Source organism: Mauremys mutica, chromosome 9 (assembly GCF_020497125.1).
Source record: "Mauremys mutica isolate MM-2020 ecotype Southern chromosome 9, ASM2049712v1, whole genome shotgun sequence".
Taxonomy (NCBI): domain Eukaryota; kingdom Metazoa; phylum Chordata; order Testudines; family Geoemydidae; genus Mauremys; species Mauremys mutica.
The window spans coordinates 70,225,586-70,248,326 of record NC_059080.1 but is presented as its reverse complement, the minus strand read 5'-3'; the positions used below and the strand labels follow the sequence as shown (position 1 = coordinate 70,248,326).

General features: G+C 41.7%; 1 long non-coding RNA gene across 1 annotated transcript in view; it reads left to right on the top strand.

Annotated features, from left to right (window-relative positions):
* LOC123377052 overlaps positions 1-21,417 on the top strand; it is a 64,423-nt gene extending 43,006 nt beyond the window's left edge. Inside the window, exon 5 of the long non-coding RNA XR_006582056.1 lies at positions 15,839-21,417. This is a non-coding gene — a long non-coding RNA (uncharacterized LOC123377052). The remainder of the gene's footprint in view (positions 1-15,838) is intronic.
* The last annotated feature ends 1,324 nt before the right edge of the window (positions 21,418-22,741 follow it).

Below are 22,741 nucleotides of genomic sequence, written 5' to 3'. Positions count from 1 at the left end.
TGTACCTTACTTCGCCAGTAGTCCTCCCACTGGCTTCAATGGGACTTCCCAGGAAGTAAGGTACTACTCAACTGGAGTAAGAGGGTCAGAATCCAGTACTAAACACATTGATTATATAATAAATTAACTGTATATTTCCCTAAGGAGGAGAAAAACCACACAATTTCCTGCCTATCCAAAAAATCAATCACTGGTTGGATTGTGCCATCTTGGATTTATGCCAGAATGTTCAACACTGGCCTGGGTGGATGGGGTTTTTGTCATGAACAGGATTGGCCACTCAAGGCAATTTAGATCAGACAGTTATTGCAGCCAAGTTCCATGAAGACTCTTTGGAAGCTGCAAGTGGGTTCTGGGGCAGGGACGTAGCTGACAGGCTGGCTGCTTGAGGAGGATTTCCAGCAGCACTCGGCGCCCCCAGGCATTCAGCTATGTGTTTCTGACTTGGTTGTGTCAGTGTCACAACTAAACCAACAGGCACAAAGGAAGCCATTGGCTAGAGCTTTCTTTCTTTCACTGCTGCTGAAGCTGCTCTGCTTAAATCCTTCCATGATGCATTCTGGCACGGTTCTTGAAACATATACATCAGGGGCGGGCAAACTTTTTGGCCGCATCGAGTTTCAGAAATTGTATGGAGGCCCGATTAGGGGAGGGGGTCGTGGCCCCGGCCCCCACCTCCTATCTGCCCCTCCCCCCCGGACTCCTACCCCATCCCAGTTTCCTGACTGCGCCCCTGGGACCCCTGCCCCATCCACCACCACCCGCTCCCTGTGTCCTGACCACCCCCAAATCCCCGCACCTCACTGCCCCCTGCTGCCCCACCCAACCGCTCATCTCATTCCTGACGACCCCCCTGAGACTCCCGCCCCCTCCAAACACCCCTTATACCTGTCCCCTGACTGCCCCCAGAACTCCTCCCCCTGACTGCCCCCCGCCAACCCATCCAGCCCCTCCTCTCATTCCTGACTGCCACCCAGGGACCCCTGTCCCCATTCAACTCCTCTGTTCACCCCCCTCTGACTGCCCTTACCCCTATCCACTCTCCCACCCCCTGACCACTCCCCCAAACTCCCCTGCCCTCTATCCAACCCCCCCGCTCCGTGCCCCCTTACTGCACTGCCTGGAACACTGGTGGCTGCCAATGCTACAGCTGTGTCGCCCAGTTGGAGCCAGCCACGCCGTCGCCACCGTGCAGCACAGAGCACCGGGTCAGGCCGGGCTCTGCAGCTCGCAGCCCCACTGCCCAGAGCATTGCACCCACGGCGCAGTGAGCTGAGGCTGCGGTGGGGGGGAAGGACAGCGGGGGAGGAGCTGGAGGCCAGCCTCTCAGGGCAGGAGCTCAGGGGGCAGGCAGGAGGGTCCCATGGGCCATAGTTTGCCCACCTCTGGTGTACATGGTTGAACGTGATGTACACTTGATTTCCGGTTTCAGAGTAGCAGCCGTGTTAGTCTGTATCAGCAAAAAGAACAGGAGTACTTGTGGCACCTTAGAGACTAACAAATTTATTTGAGCATAAGCTTTCGTGGGCTACACCCCACTTCATCAGATGCATAGAATGGAACATACAGTAAGAAGATATTTATACATACAGTGAACATGAAAAGGTGGAAGTACCCGTACCAACTGTAAGAGGCTAATTAATTAAGAGAAGCTATTATCAGCAGGGGAGAAAAACTTTTGAAGTGATAATCAAGTTGGCCCATTTCGGACAGTTGACACGAAGGTGTGAGGATACTTTAACATGGGGAAATAGATTCAATTAGTGTAATGACCAAGCTATTCAAAGTCTCTATTCAAACCTAAGTTAATGGTATCTTGTTTGCATATTAATTCAAGTTCAGCAGCTTCTTGTTGGAGTCTGTTTTTGAAGCTTTTCTGTTGCAAAATTGCCACCTTAACGTCTGTCACTGAGCGATTAGAGAGGTTAAAGTGTTCTCCTACTGGTTTTTGAATGTTATGATTCCTGATGTCAGATTTGTGTCCGTTTATTCTTTTGCATAGAGACTGTCCGGTTTGGCCAATGTACATGGCAGAGGGGCATTGCTGGCACATGATGGCATATATCAGATTGGTAGATGTGCAGGTGAACGAGTCCCTGATGGCGTGGCTGATGTGATTAGGTCCTATGATGGTGTCACTTGAATAGATATGTGGACAGAGTTGGCATCAGGCTTTGTTGCAAGGATAGGTTCCTGGGTTAGTGTTTTTGTTGTATGGTGTGTGGTTGCTGGTGAGTGTTTTCTTCATGTTGGGGGGCTGTCTGTAAGTGAGGACAGGTCTGTCTCCCAAGATCTGTGAGAGTGAGGGATCATCTTTCAGGATAGGTTGTAAATCTTTGATAATGCGCTGGAGAGGTTTTAGTTGGGGGCTGAAGGTGACGGCTAGTGGCATTCTGTTGTTTTCTTTGTTGGGCCTGTCCTGGAGTAGGTGACTTCTGGGTATTCTTCTGGTTCTGTCAATCTGTTTTTTCACTTCAGCAGTTGGGTATTGTAGTTTTTTTATAGTATGTAAGAATGCTAGATAGAGATCTTGTAGGTGTTCGTCTCTGGCTGAGGGATTAGAACAAATGCGGTTGCATCTTAGAGCTTGGCTGTAGACAGTGGATTGTGTGGTGTGTCCTGGATGGAAGCTGGAGGCATGTAGGTAAGTATAGCGGTCAGTAGGTTTCCGGTATAGGGCGGTGTTTATGTGACCATTGCTTATTAGCACAGTAGTGTCTAGGAAATGAACCGCTTGTGTGGACTGGTATAGGCTGAGGTTGATGGTGGGATGGAAATTGTTGAAATCATGATGGAATTCCTCAAGGGCTTCTTTTCCATGGGTCCAGATGATGAAGATGTCCTCAATGTAGCGCAAGTAGAGCAGGGGTGTTAGGGGACAAGAGCTGAGGAAGCGTTGTTCTAAGTCAGCCATAAAAATGTTGGCATACTGTGGGGCCATGCGGGTACCCATAGCAGTGCCACTGACTTGAAGGTATATATTGTCCCCAAATGTGAAATAGTTGTGGGTGAGGACAAAATCACAAAGTTCAGTCACCAGGTTTGCCATGACATTATCGGGGATACTATTCCTGATGGCTTGTAGTCCATCTTTGTGTGGAATGTTGGTGTAGAGGGCTTCTGCATCCATAGTGGCCAGGATGGTGTTTTCTGGAAGATCACCGATGGATTATAGTTTCCTCAGGAAGTCAGTGATGTCTCGAAGATAGCTGGGAGTGCTGGTAGCATAGGGCCTCAGGAGAGAGTCCACGTAGCCAGATAATCTTGCTGTTAGGGTGCCAGTGCCTGAGATGATGGGGCATCCAGGATTTCCAGGTTTATAGATCTTGGGTAGCAAATAGAATACCCCTGTTCGGGGTTCTAAGCATGTGTCTGTACAGATCTGTTACTGTGCTTTTTCAGGAAGTTGAGCAGATGGTGTAGTTTCTTTTGGTAACCCTCAGTGGGATCGGAGGATAATGGCCTGTAGAATGTGGAGTTAGAGAGCTGCCTAGCAGCCTCTTGTTCATATTCCAAGTTATTCATGATGACAACAGCACCTCCTTTGTCAGCCTTTTTGATTATGATGTCAGAGTTGTTCTTGAGGCTGTTGATGGTGTTGTGTTCAGAACGGCTGAGGTTATGGGGCAAGTGATGCTGCTTTTCCACAATTTCAGCCTGTGCACGTCGATGCAAGTGATCTATGTAGAAGTCCAGTCTGTTGTTTTGACCTTCAGGAGGAGTCCACGCAGAATCCTTCTTTTTGTAGTGTTGGTAGGAAGGATTCTGTGGGTTAGTATGTTGTTCAGAGGTGTGCTGGAAATATTCTTTGAGTCAGAGACGTCGAAAGTAGGATTCTAGGTCACCGCAGAACTGTATCATGTTCATGGGCCTGGAGGGACAAAAAGAGAGTCTCCGAGATAGGACAGACTCTTCTGCCGGGCTGAGAGTATAGCTGGAAAGATTAACAATATTGTTGGGTGGGTTAAGGGAGCTACTGTTGTGGCTACTACTGATTTCCGGTGGCCCAGGTAATACTGAGTATAATCCTCTGAAGGTGGCATGGCAGTTTTTGTTGTTGTTGTTGTTGTTGTTTCCTTCTCTGTGTCCCTGAAATATCAGGACATTGTCGTCAGTTCCTGGCTATTTCACAGTCAACCTCACCTATGTTCCCCATCTTGTGGGTGACTGAGTGTCCAGAGTCAGGGTGATGTTCAGTGTACAGAGGTGCTGCTGGCAAAGGATACTTCTTGATGAAGTCTTGTGTTTGTATGAGAAATGCATCAGTTTGGGGCGAAAGGATGCTGCAGTAGCTCCCTGGATAAAGTATATTCCTTTCCTGCAATATGTCTCCATCAGCCAAGCTAAGCAGGCAAATTTAAACCAAGAGGCAGGTTTTCTCACACCCTTCTCAGCACTTCCTTTTGTGCTGTTGTGCTTTTTTTCTTTTATCTCCATGAGTTCTTCCTGTCACCTAGTGTCTGCCTCGTAGACCCAACACAGTTTTCTGCTGAGTGCTGGGTACCCATGGTAGCAGTGGTATTTAGCAACAAGTGAGCAGAGCAGTGGCTGGATACTGCAATCCGATATGACAAGCAGGTTAGACAAACACCTGTCAGGGATGGTCTAGATAATACTTAGTTCTGCCATGAGTGGAAGAGACAGGACTAGATGAACTCTCAAGATCCCTTCCAGTCCCACGATTCTATGATTCTATGACAACTGCCTTCTGAGAATCCTGATGATTGGGCTCACTGCTAGAGAGAGTCTCAAGACATATTTATTTTTATGAAACATCGAGTACCACCCACCCTCAGCTCTGAAAATCCTTTCACTGGTCTTGGCTGCTAAAAGAGAGATCATGGGTTTCCTGTTGGACATGCAATACTCTCCTTTTGAAAATCCCTCAGTGCTAGTCTACACCTGGGCTGCAGAGACTCTTGTTTCTTCTGCAAAGCTTTTTCACCTTCCCTTGAAAATACAGCCTATCCACTGGTTCAAGGGGAACATTTGTGTCTTCCTTATACTGGCCTACAACCCAGCAATACCGGTCTGTATTCTGAAGGGGGATAACATTAGGGTTCTTAGATACATGGAACCATATTTCACCCCCTCAAGAGATGTGTTTTTATCAAGCTAGTTGCTTAAGGAAACATAAAAATGCTGGAAACCAGAGACGTGAGCTGCCGAAAGCCTTGGAAGCTCTTGGAACCAATTCATTTATCTGACTGCAAGCTCATCCTTATCTCACAGTGTATTGTGACTGTGTTGTCAGCCTGTCGGGTGCATGTTCGCAATAGGAGCAAATGGGGTTTACAAGGATTGTACAAATACATAAACTTGTTAAAAAATTTCACTGGCAAGATCTAAATCTCATTTCCTAAATCAAGTAAGATATGGCAAAGGTAAAGCAGGACTGCTTCTTTTCTCACTACACTCTGATCTTTGGGTGAGATGTTTAAAATGAAGTCCATTCTGCCCATTATATACAGGGCTTCTTCAGAAAGGGTAAGTGATAAAATCCTAGTCTCCTTGCCAAGATTCTTACATCTACAAGCAATAAAGCACGTTCTAATGCCTGTAAGGTTTTATAAGCCCCAGGAGCTGGGTTTATCATACAGAAGAATCAACAGTTATTATTAACTGCTCACATGTTCAGCTCAGTCTGAATCCGTTTAAGCTCCCGGAAACCTCTAGTTCACACTCAGCATGCACAGAGAGATGCAAGTGTAGTCACTCCAACATTAATGTTACATTATTTCATTTGCATAGTCACTCCTAGGCCACATGCGAGCTTATTATTGTGAGTGCACAATGGCAGCACACTAATTATGCAAGGTATATTGCATATATGTAAAGAGAAGCAGGATAGTCTTGCAATAACAGGAGTTGTGCTTTATGGCTGCCAGATTACTTCTGCCTAGAAGCAGGGGAAAGGCCTCAGACAGGCTTAAGATGGGGGTTGTGATAAACCTAACAAGCATCTTCTCCACCCACAGGTTTCCCCCCCCCCCATTTTGGTTTTCTGTGCACTTGGACATTAGGGAGCAAGCATGAAAAGAGCTCGAGACTTACTTGCACTTATGTGGAGGGAGGATCAAGTCTAGTGGCTGCCATTTTTTGCATATGTATATAGCCGCTCATGCTTGTGATTGATCATAGCAATCTTCCGCTTTCCGTTACACATCACCCAAGTTATTCCAGGCTGAAGTCAGTCATTCAGCTTGCTGGGTAGTTGGCAATTTTTCTTTGATAAAGGCTAAAAAATAAAATAATTGCCTAATTATAAAATACCATTATATGCATGAAAGGACAGAAGAAATATCTACATAATACCATAGACCAATGATGAAAAGCCTTGGCTTCTTCCTGATCAGCTACACTTTAAGAACCTCTCAAATCATGTTGTCTTTCATCTAGGAGACAGGAAATCTGAGCATCTATTTTAGAAACCCTGGGCCTGATCCTGTGACATAAAGAGCACCAACTCCTATTGTAGGGCTGGTGACTTTACATTTGATGTGATAATGGTAGATGCCTCAATGTTTATCTGTTACTGGTGTTGTAGCCCATAGAGAAACGTATGCTTACAGCCAGGTAATGTCATTGATGACAGTGTCTTTGCTCATTATCCAAGATATTGGATAATCTTTAACTGTTTCTTTAAAAATCACTGATGTATCTTTAAGAAGAGGATTTAAGCTTAGAGGTATGTGCACTTTGTCATGTCGTCTTATGCCTATTACCATTGAATCTGTTATGACAGGCTCATGCATAGAATAATGATATTCTGTTCGTCTGCTTCCTTTTCCAAGCTCATTTTCTTTGCACTCATATTGCAGAACCACTGTACCACTCACTTCCGTTAGTGTTGGGTGATATTAAAAAAAAACACTGTTGGTGAAATAAGGACTCTCCCAAACTCAGTTTGAACCCAGACTCGATCTTTTAAGGGTTTTAGAAAGTATAAGTATTTTTTTTAAAACTATTTTCCAGGATTTGCACACTGCTTGGTTTAGGGGGGCAGGGGGAGAGTGGAAGTGTCAACAAAAATCCCCAGAGAAAGTTTGTTCTCATTCTATTTCCAGCCCATTTTTTTTAAACAGAGCCAAGCGATTTGGAAAAGCATCTGCACTTGTGGATGTCAATCCAAACTGAACCTTTTGAGGTTCACCTATTACCAGGCTCACTTTGAGACAGGTTTAATTAGAAGTGGCACCAGCTTGCCCAATAATAGAGTTGTTGTCTACATTGTAGCTGGGAGTGAGCCTTCCAGCCCGTGTCGATAAGCCCCAGTAGTGGGAGTCTGCCTTAGCATGCCAATGGTACCTGTTTAGACGCTGCTTTGACACTGCAGGTCACGCTGGAGCTCGGGCTCTTGAGCCTTGGGAAGAAGGTAGGGATGGGGAGGGTAGGTGTCTTGAGAGCCTGCGCTCCAGCCCAAGCTGCAATGTCAAAGCCATGTCCATGCTGCTGTTTTTAGCACACTAGCACAAGCCCCGCTAATGCAAGTCTGTCCACTTGGGCCGGGAGGCTTGCTCCCCAATGCAACATAGACGTACCTGAGTTTGGTTCCAGCTGCAGCTCCTGATCCAGTGTTCCCCAAAGCTCAGGGATGCTGATATTCAGCAAGTAGCAGAGATAGTGTTTGATCATCCAGCCCAATGCTGCATGTACTTGGTTAATAACCCAGGCCGTATTTTTAAAAAAGCTGCCACTCTTACAAGGGGGAGTCAGCATGTGCCTGTGGAGGGTGTCACTCTTGCTGGGGGTGGGAGTGTAGCCTACTCCAAGGTGCTGTTAAAAGCTGAAGGCTTTTCTTCCTCTGCCCTCACCCCATTTCATAGGGGAGGTGGTGCCGTAGTCTCTGGCCATTCATGCCAGTTGCTGACACACAAGGAGGAGGCTGCATTGCAGGTCTGGAGGTAGAGCTGGTCAAAATAAAATTGTCCACACTTTTTAAGGAGAACAATGTCTTTGGCCAAGAATTTTGTAAAATGTTTTCATGGTAAAGTTCTTTTTTTCTTTTTTTTTCCTTTTCTTCTTCATCTCCCTCTCCCCCTCCCCCCCAATCAAAACAAAAATTTGTTTTATTTTGCGGGGGGAAGGAAATCATTGAGGTTTTTTTGTTTTTATTTTTTCCCCCATTGACTCTCGCTTGTTTGCCTTTTTCCACTGCAAAAATGAGAAAAAAAAATGTGGAAATCCCCTTAAAAAAACCTCAAAGGTTTTTTGGGGAAGGGCCTGAAAAACTGTAACAAAACAAAATCATTTTTCATTTCATGTTTTGATTTGTTTGGATGAAAAATTTCAAACCAAATGAAAACTTTGTTTCTTTGGAAGTGTTTTATGAAAATGGAATTCTATTACTCAGCGAGCCCTACCCACAGACTTCCTGCCAACGTTCAGACAGGCCTGCCAACGTTCAGACATTGGTGCCTGGGGTGTAACAGGACTGTGCATGTGCATATTTCTTTGTCTGATTCCTCTCCTGAATTGCCTTTCCTGTGCCCCCCACCTCAGTCACTGGGGGATATAAAGGGCGCCCAAAGGTCATGGACCATGCAGCATTGCACATGTGCAAATAGAGCATCTTTTTTAACCCCTTATGTCCATGCTACTTGCCAATAAAGATTCTTTGTATAAAACCATATTAAAAGTGGCGATCTGAATCCAAGGAATTATCAGTTATTTTCTGTTTCAAATATCTCCATACTTTCTGTGACTGCTTATTTGATCTTGAACACTTTGATTAATACAACTTAAAAATGTAAGGGGTCATGATAATTGCACTGAGCATTAGCGTTTTATGGTATACATGAAACCTAATGAACAAAAGGAAAGGTTATTATTTGCTGTAAACATTTTTATATATAAATGTCACATGAAAGGCTGCTGGATTAAAGAATTACACCGTATTGCCGAGTGCCTGGAAAAAATCACTTAAGCATTATGTTAGCCCTTGGCAGGATATATTGCAGTATATACTGTTTGTTTAAGGAATCTACATCTCTGTTTCTGAAATGACTTTCTTAGGACTCTGTGTATAGACTCAAGTACAGGAATCTATGTATAGGCTAGTAGAAATAGTCTATCCTCTTTGTGTATGTATGTAAGACCATGTAAGGGCACAGAAGGCCTCTGGATGTACCTCGGAACCCCAATAACCAGCATGGGTAAAAAAATTACTTCTCTGTAAATATTTTTGGCCAGGAATGCAATTAGACTGGGGGCAAGAGAGTATAGATTCACCATCCTAGTGCTCCTCTTCGGCTGCTGCTGATCATTTACCCATTTCCTCACAAAAGCTCAAAGGGAACTTGAAATTAATGCACTCAATCTGCATTCATGATGGCACAACCCTTAGCCAAATGCACATAGCCTAAACGTGAATAGTCATCTGGAGATTCATGCAGCCCTCAACCAATACGCAATGCTTATAGATTGACAGTTGGCAGCCTTTACTCATACCTTCTCAAGTTGTTTGGATTGTTTCATTAAGGCATGGGTTTAGCTGGAAATCCTGCATCATGGCATAACAAATACCATTGCCTTTTACAGGAGCTCTCTCCTCTGGGGCAGCAATACCACATTGATCTTCCATGCCTCATTCTTCTTGCTTGCACTGATTATTCTTGGGCATATAAAAAGAAAAAAGACAGCTGAAGAGCAAAGAAAGATTTCATAACTGGAAGATAGTCAAAGGGTTTGAACTTTCAGGTGGAGTTAAGACAAAAGAGATAGATCATTACCCATTAGTTCTGCACTTAATACTGTACGTCACTGCTTTTGTGGGATACAGTTAAAGTTGAGAGAGATCCCTTACATGTGAATAGCAGGTTAGTGCAATGGCTTGGAGCCTGGAAATACCTCTTGGCAGAGGGGAGGCACTAGTATGAAACATAAATGTCCTCTTTAAAGAACAATCCGTGGCAAGGATTGCCCCAAAGGTCCCTTCCTCCCCTCAATGTCACTGTGATTTGTAGGAATGATCAATTCCATCAGTAATAGAATACATCATTAGAGAAGCAGGACGGAGCTCAGGCTTGAAGTATGTTTTCAGCACTGGCTTAAGTTGAACCTCCCCTGCTGCTCATGCCATGTTGGTGGTTCCTCTGCCCTGAATTGTCTAAAGGCAGTGCCTTTAGAAAAGCCAGGTTAGTGTGACAGTCTGGTGATGGGAACATAAATCTCTTAAGGTATGGCAGGAGAACTGAAAAACAGGAAGGAAGACAAAAAGGTGAATTTAAAGAGAAAGAAATAGGGGGTGGGGGAGAGTAAAATGGGAAAGTGAATAGAAGGGGTGATCCCTGAATGTTTAAAAAACCTTTTCCACCTATGTGATAGTCACTGCTTACCTACATGATGGGGGTCTCATGAAGCTAGTTCTTTCTTCCAGGAAATTACTGTTTTTGAAATATATTCTTATATAATCAGGAGCCTAGAGAAGAGTGGTCTGAAATCTTCAGGGAAAAAATATAAATAAGAAAGTGCAACTAGTTATCAGTGAGGTCCTATTTTACCCCACAATTTACACCTAGGCCGGTGGGGTGCTACAGGGTCACATGACTTGCCCAAAGTCACATAATGAGTTTGTGGGTTAACTGAGAAGTGAGCCCATAGCCTTCCTGGTCCCTCTCCTTTGCTGTCACAACTAAACCCAAATTACCTTCAAATATTTAGAGATGTACCTTGTCAGAACAGAATTTCTGGATTTCTCCCTGCTGAGTTCCCTCACCTGCCTGACTTAATTAACACTTGGTCTTTATAGAATCCTTATTTCTGGTCACATGAAAAGCCTTCTAAGATTTTTTCCCCCATTTAACTGAAAAGAACCATTGAACCAGGAAGCTGGAGGTATTTCTGAGATTTCCCTGTCATGGCAAGTTGTCAGGAAACCTCCAGTAATTGTTTTTACTCTTATATCAATTGCATCAACTCAGATCCATCAACATTACTGTCCTACCATTTTTTTTACCTTTCAGCAAGATTGCCAGTAGCAACATCTCATTTGCCTGCTGCGAAGGGAAGCATAAAAAAACTGATTAGCCTTTGTGTGTAATTTCATTGACATACAAATAACGCAACCAGTTAGAATTCTAAATCCAAATGACTCTCATTATTGACTATTGGGATTCGGCTCTTTTGATTATACAAATTATCTGAACATAGAGATACTGTGTGGAAGGAGTCCGAGGAAATTATACTTTAAAGAATAACTAAGTTATTGGCATAGGCACTGATCTTGAAAAAACACAAGTGCGTAAGTGCTGACATGAGTAGTCCTGCTGAAGACAAAGTTACATCTGTGTGTTTGCTGAATCAGGACCACGGTACTCTTGGTGTATAGCCTACGTCTTGAGATAATTGGCTTTTAATCATCCCCACTGTATTCCATTAAGGTTTTTGGAGGGGTGTGTGTGTGTTATTTTATATATCTTATTATTTGAAAAATATAATAAACTTTCTTGCTAAGACATGTATAATGCATGCTACATTCAGAAGTTTTAGGGTATGGCTACACTGGCGAGTTGCAGCGCTGGAAAGCCTCCACCAGCGCTGCAATTAGTAAGTGGCCACACCTGCAGGGCACTTCCAGCGCTGCAACTCCCTGGCTGCAGCGCTGGCCGTACACCTCACTCAGCATGGGGAATAAGGATTCCAGCGCTGGTGCTGCAGCGCTGGTCATCAAGTGTGGCCACACACCAGCGCTGTGATTGGCCTCCAGGGTATAAGGATGTATCCCAGAATGCTTTTATAAATTACTCTCTTTGTTTTGTTATGCAGCCTCTCTTTGTTTTGTTGTGAACTCCGAGCTCCGTAGCTGTTTATCTACAAACTCCTGTTTGCTGTGATCAATCTGTGAACAATCAAATGAGATAACGAGGCAGGCAGGGAGTGAGTGTTTGCTTGACAGAAACAGCGGGGGCAGAGGGGAGAAAGGGAGTGTGTTGGCTGCAGGCTGTTTGCAGTTAAGAGTTAAGGGTAAGGGATCGGGAACATGTTCTGATTTTTCAAGTCAGGAAGCTAACACACAGTGTTGGCTCCAAAAATCCACTCTCTCTCTCTCCCCCCGCTCCCTGTCACACTACGCCCCACCCCACCCCCCTCTTTTGAAAAGCACCGTTGCTGCCACTTGAATGCTGGGATAGCTGCCCATAATGCATCACTCCCAACAGCACTGCAAATGTGGCCACACACCAGCGCTGGCCCTGCACAGCTGGATGACCAGCGCTGCAACTACCAGCGCTGCAGATTTGTAAGTGTAGCCATACCCTTAGAGAGGTTTGGTTTACTGTATCAATGTACTGTGTGTGAGAGACACCATAAGAAATCGGGGGTCAAATTCAGAGCTGGTGGAAGCAAGTGTAATTTGGTTGAAATCAGGGACAATTTCAGACATGATGTAACAGTGGGTGACTCCACTGTGATTTTAAGAAGGCAAGAGATGGAAAAGAATTGAATATATGTGGGATGTTTTGGGGTTTTTTTTATGGAGGAGGTAATATACCAAAATTATGGTATCAGTTGTAAGTGGTAACTGAAAACTGAAGGGGTTTGGGAAATCCTTACATTCCAGAATCACCTCTCAAAGGAGTATCCAATAAATGTTCATTAGTGACACATCCTAAAGCTGAATTTATCCAGCTCTGATTTCTGCAAGTAGAAGTACAAGAGACTTGTTTCTCTAATCTTTTTTGTTTTTAAGATAAGAACAAGTTATAGTGATGGGTGGTGATGCTCAAAAGGTTCAGCAATATGGTCTGTATAATCCCTGAAAATCCAGATAATTCCTGGAGTTTTCCTTTCTTTTTCCCCAGCCAGACTTTCTGACCTGATTACAAACCTTGCTGGTTTCCCACTTTGGAAGAGGGCCTGATATGGACCAGCTGCCTCTGTTCTTCTGCATCATTTGAAGAGACTTGGCACATCTTTCATCTTGGCTACCAACTTCATAGCTTGCTTGCTTTTGAACTTCCCTAGTATTAGATAGATGCAAAATGTATTACATGCCTCTGACCCTGGAGGAAGGCCACGAGTATGCAAGGTTTGAGACAGCAGTCAGCCCAAAAGAGAATGTCAGGTCTGTTAAGACACAGAAGTAGACTTTGCAGGATATAAGCAAATGTAAGAAGGGCCATTGGGAACAGATTGGGTGAAGTGGAGATATGCCAGGTTGATCTGAGTCTTCAAAAAGGTTTGGTTCTGTTCAATCTTTGTGAGAAAAGTCAGGGTCAAGATACTTCCATCAATGTACTAATATCTAATATAGTAAGTGTGACTTTTGGAGGAACCTAACTATATCCTTTCGTGGGTCTTGATAAGCCTCTTTCTGGGACACATTCCCTTCTTAGCACTTCCAGATCTTTTTGATTGTGTCAGACCAAGAGATTAGAACACCACAGCAACAATAATGTACATAATTTAACAATGCAGCAAGCCACTGTAATGGAAAATTTGGATTTCTAGCATATCCTGAGGATAGGGAAGTACAATGCCAGTTGAGAAGGTACCTGTATAGACTCTTCCAATCCATGCCAATTCATGCACAGGAGCAAAGGAAAGTGTATAAAGATATTGAAGCGTGAATGTGTTCCAGAAGACAACGAGGAGTCCTTGTGACACCTTAGAGACTAAAAAATGTATTTGAGCATAAGCTTTCCTGGGCTATAACCCACTTCATCAGAAAGTGGGTTATAGCCCACGAAAGCTTATGCCCAAATAAATCTGTTAATCTCTAAGATGCAACAAGGACTCCTCGTTGTTTTTACTGATACAGACTAACATGGCTACCCCTCTGAAACCTTCCAGAAGACACTTTCCTTAGCAAATATCATGAATTTCTATTACAAACTTGCTTTAATATTTACTTGCTTTAAACATCTATTTGATACCAAGCTGTAGTTGCTAATTTAAATCCATTGACATCTTGTGCGACCTATTTGACAGAAAACAGTTTGTAATAACAGAACAGGGCATGATTGTCTGAAGTGAAGGCTTTTTCAGCTTGAAGGAAAATTTGATAACTCCACATTCTTTTCAGTGTGGTATGTGATAAATCCATGATAACACCAGGAGAGTGCTTGTGTGTGTATGTATGTTTATATATATATATATATATATATATATATATATATAAGTCATCTTTAACACTGATGTCACTGATGAAGTGTAATTTAGGACAGCTGTTGTGGTTTGTAACATTGTGCTCTGTCTTTCATTGTTTATTTGTGCCACCCTGATAGCTGAGTGATGGCAGTAAATGGAACTGAAGAGGATAAGATTACAGGAAGGAGGTGATATGAGATACTCTTATACCTGAAATCAATTGGAACAGGTCATATGTGCAGTATTCTATAAAGAGAAATAAGGCTATTCCTGTTTGTTAGCTGTTACTTTCATAGTGGAGCAAAGGAAAAGATAGCGCCTCTTCAGCCCCGTTACAGTATGGAAGAGGCCATTGCTCGTCTAAGCTCTAGTAATTGTTTATTCAAGCTGACATGGGAATAAGGACATAAAAGGAATGGCTGGAAAGGAAGAAGCCACTTGACCTAAAAATCCGGTCCCCCTTTAAGTTTATCTTAGCCCCAGTTCTCTGCTCTGTCACGGTATCCTTTAATCCCTTCTCTCTCCATAAAAGTGCCAAGATGTCTCTTCAACCCACTTATACTACAGTACTTGTTTCCATGGTCTTATTTGGCAATTAATTCCGTAAGTTTATTACTCTGACCTTAAGTGAAATAGTTTTGCTCTGTATACACTTATTTTTTTCATTATTTTTGAATGTGACTCCTGACTTTTGAACCCCTCATTAAACTGCTGTGAGCAGTTTAAATGCATACACTTTATCAAATCCCTTTGTAATCTTTGAGTCCTGTTACTGGGTCATTTCAATGTCATCATTTCTTTGGGGGCAGTAGATTATTCAGAATTTCTTCATAACAAATATTCTCTTGGAAGCATGATAAAACCTAGGATCATCTGTTTGCCCTATACAAGTAGGGTCTAATTCTGCCATTCTTGTTCATATTAAGTAGTACTTTACTTCATAAAAAATGGGACCATTTGTGGAATAATGTACAACTCAGTGTGTATAAGGGGAGGAGAACTGGTCTTATAATAATCAGGATTGTCATATATTCTATTCTCTCCAGGACAATAATATCCAAACGCAGAGGCTCTGTTCTGATCTCATTTACAGCAGTATAAATCAGGAGCAACTCTACTGTCTTCAGTATATTGTGTGAATGAAAAAACGAATATAACTGTGGTCAGGATAAGGGTCTGATATTCCGATGTCTAATCATTCTATAATGAAGTATCTATAGTTTTTTTTTAAATATGTATCTTGTTTTCCTTTTTGAAGTATTTTTCAATTAATATTTTTTATAAAATATCCATGAATTAAAATAAATGGCAGATATTAAATATCCAGTTACCGCACATAGAAATAGCACAATGGATTTACCTTCTATTCTCTTTCAGGCATTCCACTCTATCGTTATAGCAGGTAATAAGACACTGAAGAATGATTTCCTCTTTCCTCCCCCATTACTGCATCCATTTACTAGACTGACTTCTTCAAGTACTTCTGTAAAATAAACTCTGTTCAGATCCATTTAATATCTCCAACCATTAGTCTAACAAAATGCATCTATTTCAGTGAGGATTGAGTTGGCGTAAGAGTATAATTGAAGGTGCAAAATGGACACATGGATGGTTTCCCAGCTGGAACAGTTTTGAAGTTAGTGCAAAAGCTGATAATAATCTCCTAATGTGCATCGCCAGCCAAAAAAAGAGAAGAAAAGGGCTTACACCACTGAAGTGGTATTTACTATTTTTTTATTTCCTTTCTTAGCTTACTATCAGCCATGGGAATTTACAAGCATTCCAAGGAGCCTGAGGAAATCCAGGAAACCACAATGACAGCTCTACTTGAAAAGACCATTATATGATAGTGACTTGAGAGAGAAAATGTAGCATATTTTACCCCATTCATGAAAGATTAGAAATATCACTTATATTAAACTGTTTGGTTTAATAAATGATTTGGTTTTAATTAGAGCTGGTCAGGAATTTTTTCATAGAATGTTTTTTGTTGAAAAATGCCAGTTTGTTGAAACCAAAACTTTGTGCAGGAATGTAGCATATTCAGCAACGTTTTCAAGAGAGGTTTCTGAGGTACAAGATGGAATATGTAGTCACAGAGGGAGAGAGACAGACAGATACCAGAACAGCCTGGGACTTGGGAGGCCTGTGTTCATGACCTTGATCCAAATCAACTACAGTGGGGATTCAAACCTGGGTCTTACAGATTGCAGGTGAGTTTCCTAATACAAGGCTATTCTGGGGCCCTTCTCTGTGTGGGGGGAAAACTTCAGAAGGTCTGTTTTGTCCCAAAGTGCAACAGAAAATTTTTTGAAATCTTGAAAATTTTTGTGGGACAGGTATCAGAGGGGTAGCTGTGTTAGTCTGGATCTGTAAAAGCAGCAAAGAGTCCGGTGGCACCTTCTAGACTAACAGACGTATTGGAGCATGAGCTTTCGTGGGTGAATACTCACTTCGTCGGATGCATGGGACAGGAGAGCCATTTCCCTACTAGCTCCAGTTGTAATGCCTTGTGGGCAGACATTTGTTTGCATCAGCTGGGATTTTCCATATAAAGGTCATAGTGATTGACTTCTTGGAGATATGGCTACGTTCTTACTTGTGTCTTGCTGTATCATGTGCAAACTTTTTTTTAAATGTACCATTTGTTCTCTTTAAGTAATTTACACATTATAGGCAAGAAGCCTCCTCAGAGAAATTACTGGTTATTTTCCCATCCATATGTTTAACAATGAGCTTGGTGTGATGCTGTGTATAAGAAAGATGATCATTTGTATCATTGTTTCTACCACTATTATACAATTGCAACACATTTTGTACGACGTATGTCATGTAAGGTGTCAATGGAAAAGTTACGATTTACTAAGTATGATTATCCTGTTTATATGCATGGTATCGTCTTTGTATGTGAAGTTATGAATATTGGCTATGGACTTGTATCTTAAACATGTGTTGTATTCCTGGATGACACCCCTCAGACAGAATTTACATCAGGGCTAGACAACTATGTGTTGATGGCCCATCAAGGACACTCCACTCTCACAATGGGTCATTGAAGAAACTCATGCTGCCCAGTACATCTTTCTGCAGATGCCTCAGACAGAGAGGAGCCAATGGCCATCCCCTGTGATTCAGCAAAACATGTAGGGGTATGTGATATGCTCATGTGATCCCGGACTCCATCTTGGCCTGAAACTTTCCACACACAGGGACTGTGGGCTTTGTTTGGAACAGTAAGTTTCCATGCACATGACAGAGGATATAAAAAGAAACCCGAGACACCTCCATGTTGCCTCTTTCCTGCTCTACTTCTCTGGATTGTGGATTTACAACTAAAAGGAGCACCTTGAACTATGGACTGAGCACCTTCCAATCTTTTGGAAGTTGCCAGAGAGACTTGAAAAGCCAGCAGTCTGTTTCACCACTGTGACTTTGCAATCATTAGTATGTATGTGATCTATTAACCATTTATAACTCTCTTCTTTTCTTTTATTATTGAATTTTTAGTTAGTTTACTAAGGATTGTCTGACATTGTGATCTTTGGGTAAGGTCTGAGATTCATATTGACCTGAGGATAGAAAGAATCTCACATATGGTGAAATGGGTTTTCAATAACCTCTCACTATATTAGATTGGGTTGCCTGGATGGGAGCCAAGGGCTGGAATGCCTAAAGGGGACTGTGTTTGGCTTCTGGTTAAACAGTGTGGTACTGCAGATGCTCTTTTGTTACTGATTTGGTGAATCTAATTATAAAGTAAACCACCAGATTTGGGGATTGTCTGCCCTGAGTGTGGCATTATCAGTGTGGTCTATCACAGGCACCCAGTCACACCTGGTGTAAGAGCTCTGGCTGGATAAGCACCCAAACATTCTGATATATATTTTTTTAATCCTTGTCAGATCTGGAAATTTCTCCCTCTGTATTGGACAGAAATACAATGGAAAAAAGCCTCTCTTGAAATATCTTGGTTGCTTTCAGCAAGAACCAGAAAGTCCAGAGGCACACAAATATGAAGTAAAAAAGATTAAGCACATCTTTGCAGATCTTAAACCTACCAACCAAATCAAACATCCTACCAACAACAAACCACCACCACCACAAATTTGGTTTGAGTTTTTGGGGTAAAGGTTTGGCTCTTTCTTTTGAGAATTTATGATTTATTGTTCCAATTTTTTAAATAAATTTCTTTTGTGAGAAGTTAATATTTCCTTTTGTAGGGTGAGTTTAGATAGTAAACCTCAAGGCCATCGCTCAGATAATTTTGAGGAAATGTATAGCTGGCATTTTCCAAGTTTCATAGGTGGATTTATCCCCACAACTTCCATCAGTTTGAATGGGAACGTCGAGGCAAATTCATGTTGTCAGTTTTGAAAACCTCAGTGTTCTCTGCCTATAACATCCATAGTACTTGTCTCCATACTAGTCATTAACTGAGGAATTTTCAACCAGTTGGTTAAGTTGTGGTTCTACTCTGAAACACTGTTAAGATAAAAGATGCCTCCACCCAATGGATCTGCTTTTTGTATGTACCTACTTCTTGATATTAGTGACAAAGAGGTGTTCATTCTTCATTAATCTCATTTAACACTAGAGTCTGGGCTAGAGAAAGGAATCTGTATTCTATTCTGTTTTGTGAATCTTCAACAGAATTGTTTGCTACGTTCCAATCAGTGTCACATGCACAGCCCCGAGGTTGCACAGGTGTCACCGAGGGCATACCTTAAAGATGCACAGATATAACTGCTGTTGTGATTTGCCCTACAAAACCTTCATTACTAGTTGTGATACATGAGAAGGAAAGAGCCCATCTTGATTCTCAGGTCCCTGGTTGTTTCCAAGGCTAGCAAAAGGAGACTTAGGGCATTTGATATGGAAATCAATTTGAGACAATAAATGTGGAACCCCATGTGTAACATTATTGGGTTTCACCAGACTCCTGTACTGTTGCAGGTGGTGAAAGTGGCTCTTTGTAGCTGAATGTATAGCCAGTTAGACTGTGGGGAAAATGACTTTTGCCATTGATGCTGTAGTTGCTTTTAGGTGCTTTGCTGAGCCTATCACCAGTAAAAGCTTTGTCTTAGCTTGAATCTTTCTTCTTTAGTCTCTCTCACTCATTGGGCTATTTCTTAAGCATGGAGCTGCTGCCACAGAAGCAAACAAAATATTACATGGTTCCAAAGCATTATGCAATGATGCCATGTTACAGAATCATTTTTCAGAGCAGAGCTGCACCTTAAGCAAGATTTTGGTCCAAATAAGTTGACATGGGCCGGCTTGAAAGAAATTGCATGCTGGTTTTTTGCTATGTGCTGCTTGCTAAATTCCACATCCATCCCCAAATGCTGTTAATCCAAGTGGGCTGTGTTCTTTAGTATAATAAAGTACCTTTTCTCTCCCTTTTAAAAAACTATTGTGTTTGATTTGCCAGGCTACAATCCTCAGGAATCTTACATCTCGCTAGAGAATGCCTACAGTTAGCAACTGATTTTGATCCTTTCCATCTTCATTTCTTTTAAATGGATGGAGGTTACCTGGACCTGGACCTTTGCCTCCCCTGAAATCTGCAGTCTTTAAATAATGCTACCCAGAGTGACCGTCCCTGTTTAATTCCTTCATTTTGTGGCATTTGGCAATGAGTGATTTTTCTAGTTTTGCTCCAGGGAACCCATCCCAGAACAAAATGTTATGCAGGTACAACTGTAAACAAAACTGAAATGGCTAGGCCATGCAGTAGCAATTCAGGATCATTTGCCATCCTCTTGGAATTCAGGAAAGTGTCAGCTAAGGTCAGGACTCTTCTGGGAAAATTAGACGGATGGTAAAAGTATTACCAGCCGACTATCAAACGCCACATACCATGAAATATCCCTGACTTAGGCAACCCTTCCCTTCCTGTAATGACAGAAGGAAAGCAACTGTTTAAGAAATCTGTCACTTTCTTATCCCCCGTCTCCAATTCCCCAATACCAATTTTAGTGAACCAAGTTTCTCCATTACATTCTGTGTGTTTGTGGGCATATTTGTAAAGCTCTTTATTATTAGATGAAATATTATCTGCAATTTAACATTTGGTGCTTCCCCCCTCCCCCATAACATGGTGATTTTCGTAACACTGCTCCACTTCTTATCAGATTTTTGGCTGGTTTCTGTTCTCTGTTACACTGATATAAACCAGGACTAGTACCCCTGACTTCTTTTTTGGCTGCTTGCTGTCTGTTTCATGAGGACTTGGAGAATCAAAGCCTTTGCACCAATGGAACTGTTCATGGAAAGAGAGATTTCAGGATAGGGTCCATAAATGGCCTGGTGTAGCTAGAGAAACTTCTATCCATCTACAGCATCTCCAAGATGCTGCTTATCTTGGCAGCTAAGAGCTGACTTGAATTGAATTGGACTTGATGACTTGAACTTGAGCACTGACCCGTATCCTCAGTTTGAGGTAAAGATTTTTGAGTCTCTGATTTTGATGCTGGGCTTCAGTGGGACTAAGCACCCACAATACCTGTTGATTTTGATGGAAAGTGAAGCTGCTTGGCACCTTTTAGAGTTAGGCCCTTTGTTTGTTTCTTATTGTACTTTACTGTTTATTGAACTTTACTGTTTCAGTAAATAATCCGGTATAAAACTATATGCTTCTGGTCAGGACCTTCTTTCTTCTCTCATATATTTCATATTTTCATGTATATACATACATGTACACCATAAACTGGGATGACCAGTGTAATTTCCTCATGATTCTACTATTTGTGTCATGCAACCATCTCAGTTATGCTGATTTAAACCCCTAGACATCACCACTCTTTCTGTGTGTGCTCACTTTCTGTCTCTCATGTATGAGTGTGTGTGTGATGTTATGGTGCAATCTAGAGATTTATTGTTATGAATTTGGGATGACCATACCACTCATGAGTGGGAGTTATGTAGTTCATCCCAACAAGTGTCAATAACGACTTTATACCACATATTCCCTATATGTGCCAGATGTTCCACAGAAAGCTTTTTAAGGAATCTTTTAGAGAGTTATAAAGTTGTTTCTTGGTGCAGATTTTCAAACCCCTTCACCTGGAAGTCTTAGTTACCATTAGTACAATGGTAGAAACTTCCAAGGGAGAAGAAAATCATAAATAATACATTTTAGAATCCTTAAAAATGTCCTAAAACAGCTTTTCCATGCATAATGTATATTATTTCACCTGTGGGATTATACTAAACAAAACTAAGGACATAATGGAAACAATTTTCTATAAATATTCATTCAAATTAAAAACCAAATTTCAATTCAGCTATGTTCATGATCCTTTGTGTTCACTTTCTTTGAACTTTCAAACTTTACTAGCACAGATACAGAGAGAAGTGATGACTTTAAAGTGTATGTTTATTTGTAATATTCTGATTCGCATTATCTTGGTTCATTATAAATCTTAGGGTGCTGTTTTGAACAGGTGGCTTTTGTAACTCATGAACACAGTTTGCAAATATTTGCAATAAACAGCTCACAACGGATTTGCAGATCAAGAATTGTTCATACATATTATTTGTGAATAATTTTGATTGCAAAATTCTCTAATATATTTAATAATCTGCTTGTGAACATTTTCCAAACAGAAACAAAGATGAAATTTGTCAAATAAATTATTTGTTCAGATCCACCACATATAATGCTTGGAGAATGTGGTGATGGGCACAATAGAAAATGTAAAATAAGATTAAAAGTAAAATCTTGTGACCTCTCAGAGGCTCTGTCTCATAGGAGGGATTGGGAGTCCATCCAACCTTTCAAACAGATCATGTATTTGTATCCCTGCAGGTTCATAAGATATCATACCTTAAGCTAATGTCACCCTGATGTATAATAAAACTGCATTATATCATTTTTAGACATTTTAAAAATTTAGACCTCAACCCTACACTGTTGTGCATATGGACAGATCCCTGTGCCTGCAAAGACTTCAAGGAGGCAGCGGCACAGACACAGAGATCCTCCTGCATGCTTCACAAGGCAGGATAGGGGCCTTTTTCTTATTTTGTGTCTCTAAGGCTTTTACATGAGAACTAAGGCAAACTGGCTTTACAGCCACAGGGGTACAATTAACTTTTCTCTAAAAAATGGCGTAGAAGAATGGTATTTGTGGTAATATAAAGATGTGACTGGAACTTACATCTATAATTGTATGCTGCATCAATAGAATCAGTTATTATTTATTACTACTGTGCTTTAGTTGTGTGTGGCACTTTTCAGATATAGATGGCAAGTTCTATGCACCACAGAGTTTACAATGTTAATTGGAATGTTCACTTGGCCATGTTGCACAAATCCCTTTATGGCCCTGATCCTGTAAAGGGAACTAGGTTGGCATAAGAGTCCATCCATAGAGATCCCTTTGTAGGATTAGGATAATAAACAGTACAGGAAAGGAAAATTGGAAGAGAAAATATCCCTGTGAGATACTATGGATTTAGCACTGTGGGAGAACAATATTTAGCTCTTTTCATCAGTAGATCTCAGTGATTTACAAAGGAGGCCAATATCATTATTCCCATTTTACATGCGGGGAAACTGAGGCACATAGAGGTTAAAGTCACTTGCCCTAAGTCACCCAGTAGGCCAGTGGCAGAGCCGGGATAGTAATCGAGGTCTTCTGAGTCCCAG